At 35.1% G+C, this 18,761-nt stretch overlaps 1 long non-coding RNA gene across 1 annotated transcript in view; it reads right to left on the bottom strand.

Annotated features, from left to right (window-relative positions):
- The window catches only part of LOC309875258, a 62,748-nt gene that overhangs the window by 32,254 nt on the left and 11,733 nt on the right, over nt 1-18,761 (bottom strand). The window contains exon 3 of the long non-coding RNA XR_014317005.1: nt 15,648-15,725. This is a non-coding gene — a long non-coding RNA (uncharacterized lncRNA). The remainder of the gene's footprint in view (nt 1-15,647; nt 15,726-18,761) is intronic.

The following is an 18,761-nucleotide window of genomic DNA, read 5'->3' as shown; positions in this document are numbered from 1 at the left end:
AAGTTGAATGCACATAATGTTAATGACAAAAAAAAAAAAGTCAAAATAACCTTCAGCTGTGTGGCAGCCGTGTACATGGATGTGATGTAGTAACAAGACAGGTTAAAGCTTGATGGTATAATAATGCATTTTATTTTTTTTGTGTGTCTTTTGTCTTTTTTGTGTCTTTTGGAGATAAAAAAAAAAAAAAAAAAAAAAAAAAAAGACTTTAGAATATATGATTAATGTTGCTGGCAAAGAGGTACACAGAAATGCGTTAGTCTATCAGTGTTATTTAAATAAATTTAAAGCACTGCCTTAACATGGGATTGAAGGATGGTGGTGTATAATAAAGCAACAATTTCCCTGAAGAGAAATTACTAGAAAAAAAATCAAATCAAAACAAGAATTTAGGAAATACTTCCTTGATTTAAAGAAGTTGTAAACTCAAACTTCAACTCCAGTGATTACAGTGATACAGTAGATTGGATTAAACAGAAATCTGTTAGTAATTTTGTAAGTTTTCATCAGAAATGTGAATATTACATAGTGAGGTAGAATATCAGGAGAGAGGAAAACAAAAATGACTCTCTCCCCAGATGCACCAGCTCTGCGTCGGTGCAGCGCCACCTTGAGAACTGTGTGCAGTTCTGGGAACCACAGTATAAAAAGGACATAAAATTAGGGAGTACCCAAAGGAGGGCTATTAAAATGGTGAAGGGTCTAGAGGGCAAGATATATGAAGTGGCTGAAGTTGCTTGGTTTGTTCAGCCTAAAGAGGAGGCTGAGGGTAGACCTTATGGTGACTTACAGCTTCCTCACGAGGGGAGCAGAGGGGCAGGCTCTGCGCTTTGCTCGCTGGTGACAGCAAAAGGACCTCAAGGAATGGTATGGAGCTATGACAGGGGAGATTCAGGCTGGATGTTAGGAAAAGGTTCTTCACTGAGAAGGTGTTTGAGCTCTGGAACAGGTTGCCTAGGGAAGTGGGAAGTAGTCAAGGAACCAAGCCTACCAGAGTTAAAGAAGCATTTGGACATATATAAAGAAGCTCTCAGAGATATGTTTTGTTTTTTGGGTGATGATATGTGAAGCAAAGAGTTGAACACAATGGTTCCTGTCGATCCCGTCCAACTCAGAATATTCTATAATTCTATGATTGAGAATTAAAAATGCCACTTGTAGAGGCATGTCCACAATGTCATTATTTTGTTGTTCTACTGTGGTACTTTGAGAAAAGCACAAATTACCTAAGATCATGGATGGTTGGACTAGATAATCTTGTAGGTCCTTTAGATCCTTTCCAACCTTGTGTTTCTATGATTCTATGATTCTATTAAAAAACAAACAAACAAACAAACAACAACAATAATAAAACCTAGCACCTCCTTCTCTCATTCCTGAATTTCCATCCCATGAGTCCTTGCCACTAAAACGAAGAGAGAGATTTTTTAGCCTTTGTTTTCAGCAATGGAATAATACTTTTACTTTCCAAAGCTTTCCCATTATTTCAGAAGTGAGCACAAGAACCCTGTACCACTTAAAGCATTATATGTTTAAAGTATGACTTACATAGATCTACAGCTGACAAAATTTCATAGTTGATGTAGCAAAACAAGCCATTTCTCAAAATTACTATAAATTTCAAGCATTCTTAAAATGACTAAGACTAACTGGCTAGTTTATCACTTGATGTGTGATGTGCCTAACTGGTCGTTACGTGGTCTTGGCTTATTCAAATGTGCTGCAGAAACTATTTTTTTCTTCTATGCTTTTTTTTTTTTTTTTTTTTTTAAATGGATCTTCTCTTCCTCTTACATCTGAAACAACATAGTAAATACTCAGCATGTCACAAAAGAGGCATTTGAATTCACAGTGGAAAGTACTGTAATATTTCCATTTTGCTATGTACCATTTTTATCTGTTTACATCCACTGAGTTATTTTATTTTATTTTATTTTATTTTATTTTATTTTATTTTATTTTATTTTATTTTATTTTATTTTATTTTATTTATTGGCCTTCTTGATTACATGATTACAAGCAGAACCAAAGTGACAGCCATATTTAACAGTATGAGTTCAATTGAAAGAACGTTCCAAGAAAAAACAAACAAACAAACAAACACTTTTTTTCATCTTGAAAGATGTAAAAAGATGAACATGCAATGAAGGTCTTGTTTTGTAGGTGTTTTCTTTTCACTTTGAATTTTGTAACATCTTCTTCAAGTTCTGAAAATATCCTGATAAACTCCCTTATCAGTGAAATGTATTAAAAAAAAAAAAAAAAAAAAAAAAAAAAAAGAATGGTGGAGATGATTTGATGATTTTCCACAGAGGGTTACACCTTCCAGCAAAATATAGAGACAAACTCCTCATTATGTCAGGTTAAGCAACCTAACAGTAACTACCACCATACATAAACATGCTTAAAATTTCTAATAGTTACATGATATGGCTGTTTTCAGAATAGAATAGTCACATATAAAACATATCTAAAACCTGTCTTTAGTACTATCTTCAGTAGTTTTCTTATGCATTGGTGCATAAGGCATTAACACATTCTTTTCTACTGAAGTCGTTTCAAAAGCTAATGGTGTAATTCACAATTAAACTTGTATTTTAAAGTCACATTTAACAGTTTACTCCTCACTTGTCCTAAGCAGACAGAAAGAACAGACAAGCATTTGGGTCATTGCATATTGGAGAATTACATTATTAAAGCTTTAGAATGCAATTTGTTGATGAACTCAAGTAGTTCAAGGAAGAAAGACAGAAAAGAAGGAAGGAAAGGGAAGGAAGGGAGGAAGGAAGGAAGGAAGGAAGGAAGGAAGGAAGGAAGGAAGGAAGGAAGGAAGGAAGGAAGGAAGGAAGGAAGGAAGGAAGGAAGGAAGGAAGGGAGGGAGGGAGGGAGGGAGGGAGGGAGGGAGGGAGGGAGGGAGGGAGGAAGGAAGGAAAGAAGGAAGGAAGGAAGGAAGGAAGGAAGGAAGGAAGGAAGGAAGGAAGGAAGGAAGGAAGGAAGGAAGGAAGGAAGGAAGGAAGGAAGGAAGGAAGGAAGGAAGGAAGGAAGGAAGGAAGGAAGTCAAATATTTTTGCCTCTGCTGTTGGAAGATGTATGGAGAAGAAATGGATTCAGAGAATGTAACATGGATGTTTCTTTGTATACATGACTATATCTATATCTATATGTGTAGGTGTATATCTATATATGTAGGTGTATAATATATACACATGTATAAAAGCGAATCTATTATTTGTAGGGTTAGCCAATAGACAGTAAGTGCCATTTCTACTCAAACTGTGGTGCTCATCAGAGAGAATAAACTCATGGCAGAATACAAGACACATTAATCTATTTTCACACCAAAATACATAAAATAATCTGATTTTAGAGTAGCCTGCTCTTAGAAGGTGTATTTTATACTTCAGTTCAACTCCAGGTCATGAATCATAATTCAAACTTGAAGGGATCTGGCCTGAACTTTACTTAAAAAACACTTCCAAATTTGTGATTTTTAATTTTTGTTAAGACCTCACATAAAGAGAAATGCAGAAAGAGGGCTGTGAATATCATTCCTCTTGCCTTCCAAAGAAATCATGTTGATGTTATTTCTGCAGAGAAAGTGAATGTGTAATCAGCCCACTGGCTGTCACAGGGCACCCTGAAAGAGAGGAGATCCAGGAACATTCTTCGCTTTTAATCCCCACCCCCTGCCATCCCCATTCAAAGCAAAGCACTCTGCAACACCTTCACCCACTCCAGAAAAATTCATTAGAATACCTTTTAAAAAATTTCAGATCACCGCTAAAAGCCCAAGAAATGATAGTGTCTTGTCACAACTACAGTGGTTTTATTCCTTTTGCTAGTGTGCAGTGTTTAGCAAGAAATACATGTTCATTGCAGTTCCATGATTTAAAATATGAGCATATTCCTGATTTTGCTCATTTTACTATGGAACTTGACACAGCTTCTGTCACAACACATATTAATATACCTTCATCAAGTTTGGAATGAACTCTGTAATTTTAAAAAGCATTTCCTTTTAGCATCAGTGTGCCAGGCATTTCTTCCTTCACTTCTCACAGGGGAATGACAAGCTATACAAAGGAAGCCTGCACAAATAGATTTTGATTTTTTTTTTGTGGAAGTAATTTGATTATAACACTATTTATTGTTTGTAGTTCTGTCCTTCAATTTACTTTTTGAGTTTCTGACAGACATTTAGACCACATTAGCAACAGTTTATTATCTTTTAGAGTAGTGCAAAGATATTTTTGGAGCAGTACAGAATCAAAACAAACAAACAAATTATTTTAAAAACACAGTCCACGGTCCTTGCAGCCCTCCTTCCCTTCCAGCATCAAGAGGTAGAAAGACCATCCCAAACACTACCACATAAGTATATATCTGGCACTTACTACTGGAAGAAGAGGTGAAAGCTAGAGTTTCATGAGTAAAAACAGGGAGAAGGGAATTAGGGCTGGGATTATTGGCACTTGAGAATTGCTCTTACGGTTGTCAGGAAGCAGGCTGTTAGTTGCTAGGAGCAACGATAATACTTACTTCTTATATAATGCTTTTTATCCCTAGTTTTTAAAGCTTTTTACAAAGAAGGTCAGTATCATTATCACCATTTTACAAGTAGGAAAAGCACTTATTTGTGCACCAGCTTCCCCAAGGACACCCAGCAGGACAGTAGTGGAGACAGGAGCAGAAGCCTGCTCTTCTTCACATGCCACACTGCCTTGAGAAGAATAGGTTACCATTTAGGAGGCTTTAGTTTATGTTCTCTCACTGCTTAAACTGTTGAGAAATTTTGTTTTTAATAGATATTTTACTGCTCCAAGAACTTCAGACATCTTAAAAGAAGATGGTGTTCCATGGGATACTTAGAGCTGTGCATTCTTTCCAAATTAAGGTTGTGCTTTGGACAAGCATGTGTTTCTGAGTGATGTCCAAGCTAGCTGTAAGAGCAGTTGAGGTGCTTTTCAGAGATTGTTTTTTGAAGGAAGGAGAATTAAGGAGGCCATTAATTCCAGGTACAAAGTGAAAAGGAGACATTCCCTAAAAACTACAGCAACATATCCAGATTTGGCAAAGTAGTTTTAACCCAAAAGTTAATCTTTAATTTAAAACAGATGACAGAAGGACAGAAGGGGCAGATAGTGGAAGAATACTAGGTTGTAGTACCCAACATCAGCTGGCTGCCACTCCTTCAGTGTTTTTATTTGTTTGTTTTTTTTTTTGTTATAAAGGACTCCATCCATTCCTTTCCATTTGATCTGTTGATGAGAAGTTATATTTTGATTGCTAAAAAAAAAAAAAAAAAAAAAAAAAAATTGTTTTTCCCCCAGAAGTGTCAGGTTGGTAATTTAATGACAAATTTTAGGAAAAAAACTGTCCAGCACTCAGCAGTGATGCAGAGAGAAAACAAGGCGTGAAAAGGCTCTTCAGCACAATCCCCTGTGCAAGTGAAGGGCTCTGTCTGCTTCAGCTAATGCTCAAATTAGGATACAGAATGGACACCAGGCAGCACAGCACCATACAAAGAATCTGGATCAAGAGCCAAATGGAGTTAAGATCTTCCCCACTTGCTAACACATATGCTGCCATCTTCAACTTTCTGACCAATGGGGAAGTTTGATCTTTTCCAAAGCAATGGCTGTGTCCTTTCCTCTGTGCCATGGCTGAAAGATTTCAGGCATGCTGTCTGATAGTGCCACAGTATCTGTTGTCACTGGTGCATGGCCAGCCCTGCTGTGTTTTACAGACAATTTTTTTGCACAGCACTACGCTACCAGTGAGGGACAGATTTTACCCACTGCATTTTTCTTCCAGTCCATGACTTGATGGTATACTTCCCAACACAAAAATCATTGCACAGCACCATTACAAATCAAACGCTATGATTTGTTAGAGGAAACAAAACCCTCATATTAGTGGCCTTCTTTATCTTGGCTTTCTGAAAATTCCTTTAAAAATGAAATAAATAGTGTGTTGCATCATTAATACTAACAGATGCATGAAGAATTTATGTAATCTGACACAATTTACATGTGTTTTGAGTTTATGGATGCCTTCATTAGGACCGTGAAAGACTAGAAAATCTCCAGTGCCACCATGTAGTATAAGCTCCTTAAGTCCAAATGGAAATTTAATTTTAAATAGTTTAATAGAAGTTCTCACTTATAAATTGCAAATATTGAGTATTTTTGTAAGGCAACTTTCATAATGTATACATGCTGACATGCCCTATAACTACATTTAGGGAGATCTGGCAGTTAGTACTTTTCTCATTTCAACTCACTTTTAAATTATGTCCATAAGTCAGTTTATGAGAGAATTGAAGAATGGATCATCAGGATCATTGAGAACAATCTTCTTACCTCACTTTTCATCCACTAGGGCAATACGCTGCCTGAATTTTGTAATACAGGACCACACATGGAGACAAAAGAGTGGAGTTTCGAAGCAGCTGGTTTGAAATTAAGAGATAAATCAGTTTGCAACAAAGTTGCATAGTACACACTTCATGTGTAATACATACATATTCTAAATATATTTTACTATGTAATTAAATAGCAATTTAGCCTGTGGGTCTTGTACAATATGCAGTTCTTTAAAGTATAACATACAACTTTTTTCAAGCCATTACATTGAAGCATCCAGGTGTTGGATTACAGGAAAGTAATAGAAACATATAATGGCTTGGGTTGGAATGGACCTTAAAGATCATGTAACTCTAAACCCTCTACCATAGGCAGGGATGCCACAAACTAGATCAGGTTGGCCAAGGCCCCATCCAGTCTGGTCTTGAACACCTCCAGGGATGGGACATCCACAACCTTTCTGGGCAGTCTGTTCCAGTGCCTCACTACCCTTACAGTGAAGAATTTCCTCCTAATGTCTTATCTAAATCTATCCTCTTTTAGTTTCAGACCATTCCCCCGTGTCCTATCATTATCTACCCAGATCTCCTCAGAGCCTTTTCTTCTCTAGGCTGAACATCCCCAGCTCTCTAAGCCTTTCGTCATAGGAGAGGTGCTCCAGCCCTCTAATCATTTTTGTGGCCCTCCTCTAGATTAACTAACTGTAACAGATCCACACCTTTCTTGTGCTGGGGGCCCCAAACCTGGACATGGTACTCCTAGTGGGACCACAAGAGAGCAGAGTAGAGGGGGACAATCACCTCCCTCTACCTGCTGGTCACAACTCTTTTGATGCAGCCCAGGATGATGCTAGCCTTCTGGGCTGCAAGCTTGCACTGCTGGCTCATATTTAGCCTTTCATTTTGCCAGAACCCCCAAGTCCTCCGCAGGGCCGCTCTCCATGAATTCTTCTCCCACTCTGTTCTCCTGTCTGAGATTGCCCCGAGCCAGGTGCAACACCTTGAACTTGGACTTGATGAACCTCACACAGTTCACACGGGCCCACTTCTCCAGCTTGTCCAGGTCCTTTGGATGGCATCTCTTCCTTCACTGGTATGACCCACACCACTCACCTTTGTGTCATCTGCTAATTGCTGAGGGTGCATTCAATCCCACCATCTATGCCATTGATGAAGATATTGAAAAGCACCAGTACTAAGACAGAACCCTAAGGGACACCACTCATCACCAGTTTCCAGCAGGACATAGAAACATTGACCACTACTCAATGCCTGCCATGTGATGGCTATCCTGCCAAAGATGGAAACCCTGGATGAAGGAGATACAAAAGATGCAAAAGATGTTGCAGACCTGGATGACAAAAATTAAAATCAAATATATAACATTGAACTCTAAACCTTCATTCTTCCAAACTCAATTTTCTGATTCAATAAAGGTTGCATCTAAATCAAAGTTTTGCTTCCCAGAAATGGTCCAATATGGACTACCAGCAGCAAATCTCTGAAGTTGCATCATGGAACTATGTCCAAATGGTTTTTTATGGTTCCCTGCAGTTCCTTTTTGTGGTGGTATTGTTCTAAATATCCTAATGAACCAGGACACTGCAGACCTGGGTGAATGCACATGTAGAAATGAAAGTTTATTGATAGAGTGGTTTCCAGCTTTGAAAGACACACAATAAAGTGATTATCACATTATATTAAGCTGCTCTAGATTTTATTTTGTACTCCTTCCAAAGCAAATTATTCAGGACTTGGACAGATCATTTAGACATTGGTCCCATAACACCATACCCTTTCCTTATAAAATGTGCTGAAAGTGCATGATGTCATGTAGAATCTGTACAAAATTTCATTTGATAGAGAACATACACTGTTTAAAAGTACAAATTTAGGCCTTACATAAGACTTTCAGCCTATACGGTGCCTATCAACAGGTCTGAACAAAACAGTCATCCCTTACCAAGTTTAAGAACAAACTGAACAAAACTTTCATCTCTTACCAAGTTCAAGAACAAATTCATCTTTGCCTTAGTTTCTTTTCCACTGCTATCCCTTCCCCATCCTTTGCCATTAACCCCAAGACTTTTGCCTACAGTCTCTGAGTATAAAAGCAGTGATTCACTGTTGCATATTGCCTTGTGCATCCACATACATTAGTGCTCCATGGACCCAGAATTAAACCTAATTTTGTAGTATTAATTTGTTCATTGAATAAACTGCACAAGCAACCTTGGATGGGCCTTTGCTCTCCAGAATATTGTTGCTGGTGATGATTTCCTGCTAATAGTTTGTTCAGGTAAGCAGTCAAACTTCCAGTCTCTGAAAAGAACAGGCTGAGAAAAGAATGTTATTTCTGTCTTCCTCCTGACATGGAAAAAAATCTTCAGCAGTTTAGCTCTTTTGGGTTGGTTTTGATATTGGGGAACTAGCATTTTTCATAAAGGGTGCCTTATTGGACAGTAATGGAAATATCTTAAATGTTTCCATTTCAATAAAAATAAATTTCAATATTCAATAAAATTCCATTTCAATAAAAAAATAATTTATGAAAAACCAACTCATTCTCGTTTCAAGACTGTAAAGAATGTTTATAGCTTTTCTCTCTTTTTTTTTTTTTTTGGTCAGGGGGTGAAGCATGTTCTATCTTCTACATAACTATAACGTCAGTAAGCAGACTCTATAAATGAAAAGAGAGGAGAACTTGGTTCAATACCCATCCTGACTTGTTCTGTACCATCATTTTAATAGCCATTAACAGATCTATCTACCTATCTATCTTTTAATTTCTTTTGATTCCATTTGAACCTTGAATAGCTCCTATTTAATCATGATCTATGCTTCCTTTAAGTCTGTTACCTGATTTTCTAAAGAAACTCCAATGAGATCAGGTTGAACATTTTTATTTTTTTAATTATTTTTTTTTTTAAGTTATTTGACTATCTTTACATACATAGTTTTGAATAGTTAATTTGAAAAAAAAAAAAAAAAAAAAGGAGGTTAAATGGCACTGGCAACTTGCTGAAGTTCTGAAGGCTATCATTTGATTTGCATATAATTAATGTAATGTTATTTCAGTTTTCTGAAAAACTACATATGCTCTTCAGAAGCTATAAAGCATCCTTGTGGTAACTAATTGCTTAAGAATGAAAAATTAATAGAAAATAATTTTTTTTTTTATTTTTACTTTCATACTATAAATGGAGTATTGTAGAAAGAGAGGGACAAGAGGAGAACATTCACATACAAGTAGACAACAGATCTCATAATGTAGACAACATCTCATTTGAATTTGGGAGACATTGAAATATAACATGGAAGATATATGGATATCGGAATGATAATGTGAACTAGATTACATGTACAGGGGGATGAAAGAGAAATTTGGAAGCAAAAATTGCAATAAAACATTCTGATCACATTTCAAATAACACAAGCATCACAGAATGTAGCCATACTGATAAAGGGCCATATAGTGATCTGTCAGAGATGTGACCGAGAACAGGAACTGGCTATACAGAAGCCTAGGGGCCTACATTATGTTATCAGTTTCAGTAGTGAGGAGAAGCAGAGAACTGTAAAAGGATACATTGGTGGATGGTTGTTGTTGGGTTTTGTTTTTTTTGTTGTTGTTTTTTTGTTTGCTTGTTTTTTAATCATTGTATCAACAGTGATGGCTTTCAAACCTTTCTCAGTCACAAAGAGTGTAATATTTATATCACTTGTATTCAAAAAACACATAATTCCCAAAACTGACTTTTATTTTTTACACCACCTTGTTCATATTATAAGAACACTGTGTAGCATCCTCAATATAATTTGACGTACTATTTCTAAGATGTGAATTTACATAAATATTTTTGTTGCTAACAAACAATACAGTTCCAGAACAGTAAATAGCTTAGCAAAAACAGGAGTTCAAAATGTATTAATTGCCAGTGACTTCAATATCATATTTGCTCTGTTTCCTAGTAAAAATGTTGTTTTGATTCTTAGCAGTGCCTTAAAAACAGCATGGGAGCAGGAAGTCAAGCTGTGTCCCTTTTCTGCTCATGCATCACCCACAGTTCTGCAATTACAACTTACAGAGGGAAAAGGGAAAAAGAAGGAAGGAGAATAGTTTCAGGTATCAAAAAGAAAGAAAGAAAGAAAGAAAGAAAGAAAGAAAGAAAGAAAGAAAGAAAGAAAGAAAGAAAGAAAGAAAGAAAGAAAGAAAGAAAGAAAGAAAGAAAGAAAGGAAGGAAGGAAGGAAGGAAGGAAGGAAGGAAGGAAGGAAGGAAGGAAGGAAGGAAGGAAGGAAGGAAGGAAGGAAGGAAGGAAGGAAGGAAGGAAGGAAGGAAGGAAGGAAGGAAGGAAGGAAGGAAGGAAGGAAGGAAGGAAGGAAGGAAGGAAGGAAGGAAGGAAGGAAGGAAGGAAGGAAGGAAGGAAGAGAGAAAGAAAGAAAGAAAGTTAGTTAGTTAAAACTTCTTGCAATATCACATTAGTAATATAACAAGTAATCCAGCCAGTACCCCAGGTGTGAACTACAGGGTGATTTAAAAAAACAAACAAACAAAAAAACACAACCAACCACCACCACCACCAAACAAACAAACAAAAGGCAGGATGAAGTGTCCCTTGAAAAAAAACAAAAGCAGTTTCCCATGATAGAGATGCACCACACTAGGTATAGTCTACAACACATTTGTCTTCAAAACCACAGGTTTTTCCATTTAAAATTAGAAATAAGGACGTATAGACTGACTATGAGGAGATCGATATACAAGCACTGATATCTTTTAGACAGGAGAATTATCTCCCTAGGACAAATGTAGAAGCTTGTTTAATTGATACAATTTAAATTAAATAAGGGAAGAACAAACACTGATATAGTAGAGAAGCATTATGTTAAAGCATAAGGGATGGAAGGAGAATGAAGGGGTAATTACTAAAACAATAGTCCTCTTTTACAGTAGCAGCATCTGCAATATTATATAGTTGTACATATATCCCCTTTCTTTTGAGACAGTATTGAGATGCAGAACCTAGTCCTGCAGAGTTTCTCCACTGGCAAACCTTTGTATATTTGCAAAATACCTCTATCAAGTTGTCTTTATATGGCAAAATCCTAATTTTTTGGAAGTTCTCATTTCCTAACACTGCATAAGCCCTTTGGGGCATGGTAATGCCAAATTTACAATCCTGCTGTGCTTTTTATGCATGTGTTTTCAAAAAGAAATGTTTATGCTAATACAGAAAAATGCTTAAATCAGCCCACAGTGTGTCATTTATATGTTCCCATTTCTTAGGAATGTATATATATATATATATATATATATATATACAAAGGTGTTTCTCCAGTCTTAATTTCAGCATTATACAGAAGAAACTAGAAAACAAAAACATTAAATATTTTGGTTGTATTTGAAAATTATTAAACATGACATTCAATGCATCATCTGTTAACAGCATATATTTCTTGTGTTGCTTCTCAGGATGTAATCAAAGAAAAATAAATCACCAATATGTCAGATATGGAAATTTAAACCTCAGTAGCATATAAGCATTTTTTATGCTATATTCATATATAAATATTAGCCTTCCCATGTGGAACTTTTCTTTATTCTTTCCCATTTATTGTATAATACAACTCTGAAGTATGTTTGATATACTGCCATTATCATAGTGGGATAAACACAGAATAGAAAAATGCTTATTAAAAAACAAATAAGAAAAAGAAAAGCGGGAAGAGTACTTTTCTGTAGGAAATACCAGCTAGCAGTAGGGTTCTCTGACTGGTTCTCTGACTGGCTTCTATCTTTGCTGTCCCACATCCTTTGCCACTCAGAAGGCTACCAAAATAGCACCCTCAGGCAGAACTGCCAACCTTCACAGCAAGCAGGGGTTGGTTTCTGCACACGAAGAAAGAGAGTCAGGGCTCTTTGTGTGCCCTGAATCACAGCCTGCTAAACATAAAGCTAAACCTAAAAGGTGTGTTTAGGAATATGGGTTAGTTCTTCAATATTGACCTTTGCACCTTGAAAACTGGGGGAAAAATGCAGGTTATCATTTCAGTATATAAGCCCCAAGAGACCATGAAGCTGATCTCACGCACAATTTTGTTGCTCTTATCTTGTACTGAAACCAACATATTTCAGGGAAAAAATAATAAAAAAAATCCTTGACTTTGAAGCCTACTTCATGTTTCGTTTTGAGTACTTAGTAGCTTCAAGAAATTTACCAATTAAACAACATTGAATATCTTAATTTTCATCAAATTTATTCTACCTAGAAAAAAAGGTCACTAAAACTGATATGGCAGAATATAAAATTAAACTCAATTATAAAAATTAAGCCTGACCTACTGCATATGTTTTTTTAAATTATCCCCTTTACTTTTGGAAGTAAAAATTCTTGCAGAATATAAATCTTCTATTTGATTACTAAGCCATATCATAACAAGTTAAAAACATGCTGTATAAAGAGGATTAGTAAATTTTGTTAAAAACACACATTTCTTCAAAAGTTTATTTTAATGAAGAACAGGACAAAAAAAAAAAAAAAAAAGCTATAGATAAATATTTGTGGTTTTTTTTTGTTGTTGTTGTTGTTGTTGTTGTCTGCTTCTTACTACATCCTTAAGCATAACAAAGAAAATAATGGAAGTTTTAATGCTATGCTTTTTTAACCCGGCCCTGAAAATGCTCTTCAAAGAAGCAACAAAATTAGTTCAACTGTATTATGTATTTCTAAACTTAATCCTTAGTAATATAAGATTTTTAATATTACTTAAATGGTTGTGATGAAAACTCTAGAGTAATTTGTCACAGAACATCACTGAATAACAGTACAATTTCTGTAGACATGGTTAACTAAAGAAAAACAGGTGTTGAACTGTGCACTGCATGCTTGCAAACTTGCCTTTGTCAAGTACATCAGTGAAACTGCCATACAGAAAAACATAATCGAAGCCTGAAATCCCACCTTCAAACTGGATTGAATGTATTTCGGTTATTCCAATGAGCTGCTGTTTTAACTGAGTTTCAAGTCAAGTCTATCAATTTCTCTGCCCTTCTCCACTTTTTCTTTTTATTGTCTCATTTTTTCCCCACACTTTTCCTATCAGAATCCATACTGGAACCTCTGGTATTGTACCCCACTACCACTTCACAGTTGAACAAATATTTAGATAACAAAGCAACCTCAGAAATACCCTGCAGAACCCACTGTGCCTACTCAGAGACATTTGGCAGGGTATAATTTTCCTTGATGCCAGCTCCCTATCTCAGCGGAAAGGGACGTACTTGCTTGTAGGACTCTCCTGTCTGCCTGAATCAGCTTGTGTGAACGTGAGGATACAAGCCAAAGAGGCCACTAGATAGTACCATGTAATATATGCAACATAAACAAACAGAATATACTTGGCCAATTTACAGTTTGGTCACCTATTTTCAGATTGCTAGTTCAATACTGTTGCCTAACTCTGTGATTCTTGGGTCAGTTCAAGACAAGATTTTAGAGTGAATAACCAGTGGAAGACTGGAGTGAATGGGATTTTCAAACTCGTAGTCTACAAGACACTCAAATTTTCCACCATAAGACAGCATATTTTCACAAGAAGACTTTCAATACTAAATCTTCATGGATAGCTTTGATGCAGAGAGCTTAACTTTTCACAGTACCTCATCTATGATAACTTATTTTGTGGGAAATTTATGTTAAAATATTTTGCAGTTTATCCTGTATTCATCTGAACTGCAGGTTTCAGCATCCTTCATTGAAAAGATTTTTTTTTTTTTTTAGTTCAATAATGATATATCAGAATACATGGTTTGTTTATGTCAGCTTTGGAGATCTGAAATGAATGCCTATTTTTACCCTTATTTCAAAGGTAAATTGTGTCCATGCTTTGACTGAAACATGATACTTCTCAGTTCTCCTTATTAATCATACTTTCTATTTCATTTATCTGTATTAAAACATGTTAAGCCTTGCCATTAAGATTACATCTAATTAATCAGTTATGCTCACAGAATAGCTAATAATTTAGAAACAATGTCAAAGGATATTGAAATGCAAATATACATATGTCAACCAAATATGGCATGCTCTGAATCTTCACTAAATTATAGTTAAGATTTTGTTAAAATTCAGCTACAGTTAATTGTTTATTCTTCAGGGGAGAAGAGGGAGGAGGAGCAAGGTGAATAGAAAGTACAGTCTATCTTTCTTGAGAAAAGGCTGAACCTAGGTTCTGTTTTTCTGTGAAGTCTTTCTGCACTAATTTCTAGAAAAGAGCAACGTCCTTCTGCACATGCATCATGAGGACAAAACCCTCCAAGTCTTTATGCAGTACAGCTTTAGACTAGTTTTACTGTTAGAGGGAATTGAATTTTATTCTCCGGTGAAAAGGATAGTGACTCCCTGTACATTGGGAAAAGCTTGTAGATGTAAGGATGCACTAATAATTTTGTTAGTCTTTATTGGTTCAGCAATAATTCCCCCAGCCTCCCTAGTGATTTTGTACCACAGCCAAGAGTTATTCACTCGGCCACTGAAAATACTAATTCAATGCTATCATAAATGCTACTGCCAGATTCAGCTCATTCTAAAGAGCAGTATTACCAATAATTATATCCTTTCACAGCAAATCGATGTATCTAGTCAAAAAACAGAAAGCACATCTAGGTTTGCAACCATCATTTAAGTACAGCTATGCTAAAACCATAGTTTTACTTTCAATTTGTTAAAAAAAAAAAAAAAAAAGTGCCTTTTATACAGTTATTTTACATTATCTGTGTATTCATTCACAACGATGTCAATCTTTTTCATGAAGTGATGCCTTAATAGTAATTCTAATACCAGCAATTAAATCCTTAACCTGCTATTCCTCTCATTAAAACGTGTAACAGAAACAATTTACAATTTATTATTGTAAAATGATATTGGAAACCTATTTAGTGTAGACAAGGAAACAGAGGAAGACTATACAGTTAAGCATAGAAAATGGAAGATTGTGAGTTTAATCTTTTTATTTTATAGGCAGAAGTTTTATCAACACAAAGTTACCAAAATTTGAAAGACAAAAATGAGTTAGATTTGTAGAAAAGTAACTACGTGATAACTAGAATTGCTATGGAGATAGTTAGGAAGATGGGATTATTAACAATGTTAAGTATTGAAATGAGGTTGAGGACTCTTCATTAGCCAAAAATAAGAGGACACTAACTACTTCAGAGAAAGTGGTTTCTATGGAAGCCACAGCAGAACCTACACTGAGACGGAGCTCTAAGAGAAAGCTTACTTCCACATTACATTGTTTTCTTCTTGACCTTCTCTGTCTTGTCCAGAATCAAGAGTATATGCATTCTGGGAAAGGTATCTGCAGGGGAGGAAAGATATTTTTAAGTTAAAAATAAACAAATAAGAAGAAAGAGAAAAAGATAATAAGGAGAAGTGAGGTGGGGGAATAAAAGGATGCAAGCTCCTTGTATCTGTCTGGAAGGTGGAGGAATCTGTGGAGGAAAGGCTGGGAAAGAAATAAGCCACAAGCAGGCAGGATGTTTCATTTCTTTTTCAAAGACTTAAACTAGATTTTGTAGTTCACAGTGTATACCTGTGGGAGATTCTGGTAAAACATCCCACATTGCTCTCTGTAGGTAGTCGTTTTATGACAGTATGAAAAACTAAAGGTCACAAAAGCCATACACAAAATATATTAAATGTGTATTACCAATTTGCAAAGCATGACACAAGGGAAGTAAATTCCCACCTGACTACATAATTAGTAAAGTTATGCAATTTTTATTTACAGTTTAATATTTACTCTTTAAAAGGCTATGAAAGTTTAGAATTGCTATGTCAAAAAATGCCTTTGGTTTCGCACTCAAGTTCTTTTGTGCACTGAATAAGGGTGTAGAATATATGTAGTGCTGGATTACTGGTAAATCACCATGGGAATATTCTCAGATATTGTGAAAACTTAAATTATGTTTTGTAGTTGAAAGGCACAGTCTGTATTTGCAGAGATTGATCACAATATGAAGTTTTGTTTTATTATCATTAATATTATCAGCTAGAAGAAGAGAAGAAAAAAAAAAAAAAAAAAAAACAGTAAAAATATTAAAGAAAATCTGCTACACTTCTGAAACCACAGGTAAAAGACTTATTCTGTTGTTGCTTCCTCTGTTAAGTAACTCATTAAAAATGACTAAAAAATATATACAGCAAAACAGGATCTAATTTTATGGGCTACTCTGCTAAGTGGAAACAATTTTACTGATGTTTCTGATTAAACAGAATATATATATATTTATATATATAAAGCAGCTATCAACGTATTGATAAACATTCTTTGGAACCACTCTGATGGCAGAATCTAATTTTCTGGGCTACTCTGCTAAGAGGCAACAATTTTTCTGATGTTTCTGATTAAACTATGACCAGTATTGCTGACAGATGTGTAACTGAATAAAGACATTGCACTTTATTTGTAGTTGTTTTTAATGAATTAAGCAGTTTTGCTTTAACAGTAAAGGAAAAAAATATATATACCAGCACAGATTTGATTGAATTTTCATATTTATGTTAAGAGACATTCCACCATTAAATTGAACAGTTGGTAGGTTCAGATTTCATACAGTTTTGAATCTAAAGATTTAAAGGATTTTAGAAACACATAATTAACCAGAAAACATGATTTTCATAATCAATACATAGTTTTGATTGTCCCTGTGAATATTAAATTCTCACGGGTTTTGTTTAAAACCATTAATCTGGCAAAAAATTGCTGTTAACATTTAACAAAATTAATGATTTTGTTAAACAGCCGTCATCAATAGTATGTTTTTGAGTAAGCTCTTCCCTCTTTTTATTATATACACATTATAAAGCCAGCAAACGCAGACATTTATTCGTCTTTTTAGCAAAATACATTCTGAAAACTAAGAACAAAAGACATTCTGAAACTGTTCTAAAACTAGATGTACACACAAGCATCTGTATCACCTTGAAAAAAATAATTTTAACAGAACTAGTTTGACTTCAGAGACAATACAAAGACAACAGAGATCACTGCTGTTTAATTGGTTTTACTCTACCATTATCCTCTTTAATAAAATGAAGGCTACAATGTAAAAAATAAAACTATTTTAGATTGCTCTATATTATATATGATATCCTCTAACCATACAGTGACAGAGAACTCCATTAACTGGTAAATACTGTGTAGGCAGTAATATCTTTAATTTTATTTCATAAATAATAACAGCATATTAGTAATATAATCTATTTATTTTTTAATAATAGATTAATAGATTAATAATCTATATATTTTGTGTATTTTTCTTTTGTTATTTTCTACTACAGTTTATTCATTCTATGATTTATTCCATCTGTCTTAGGGTTTTAATTTTTGTTTTGGGGGGAGGAAGCTGTCTTTTTGTTTGTTTATTTGTTTTAAAGCAATTTCTATGTTGTTTGATTCACTCTGATATTTTTTAGGTATGGAACAAAAACATTTTCCCTATTTCCCAGATAGCAAACTGTGGAATAGAAAAAGAAAACAAATACCTAAATCATTTGTTGTATTTGTTAAGAGATTAGATTTTGAAGTCAAATTTCATCACTGTCCATACCTTTCTTCTAAACTCAGTTTTACCATAATTTCAGTATCCTGTGCTCTTAATTCTAAGTTTTATTTGTATTGAAGCTTCAACTTAATTATTCAACTTAAATATAATGGTTAAAAGCTACTTGGTAAATCTAATACAATTATATGGCTAACCAAATGCTTTTCAACATCCAGTCGCACTGAGCATTCTTCAACAAACTCTAATTTCTGAACGTTATTATGGTATTTGTAAGCATTCATAAAGGATAAATTTTATCCCATTGAAGCATGAGGACTCTGAATAATAGTGAATCTCATAACCAGCAGCTTAAGCAAGCATCTTTCTGTCTGCAGGTCATCATCAGACATTTGCTTTGTTTTTTCAACAGTTATATCATGTACTTTGTTGTCAAATCTGCTTTTTGTTTTCCCTCTGTTGATGAAAAAGGGGAGTGGAATGGAAGATAGAACACAGGAATCATTAACTGTGCTCAGCCTGCGATCACAATCAATTTATGCCTGATTCTAAGGGCCCTCAGAACATTTCCTCCACATGCTACCCTACACCATGGGACACAAGATGAGTTGCAGATTTTTATGATACACCCAAGTCAGGACACTAATCATCAGTACTGCATCATGCCATAAGAAGAAAAAAGACATGAAGGACACAAAGTCTTACATTCATGCAACAGTAACAAAATTAAATGACTTAGCATTGTTCCTGGTCTTTGACTGATTGCAGCTTACTGAAGCAGAAAAATAATAAACAGAAAACAACAAATGACATTTCAGGCACTTACATAA

Source organism: Aythya marila (assembly GCF_965140915.1).
Source record: "Aythya marila genome assembly, chromosome: 2".
Classification (NCBI taxonomy): domain Eukaryota; kingdom Metazoa; phylum Chordata; class Aves; order Anseriformes; family Anatidae; genus Aythya; species Aythya marila.
Note: the sequence above shows the minus strand (reverse complement) of the source record. Positions and strands in the feature narration are given on the sequence as shown.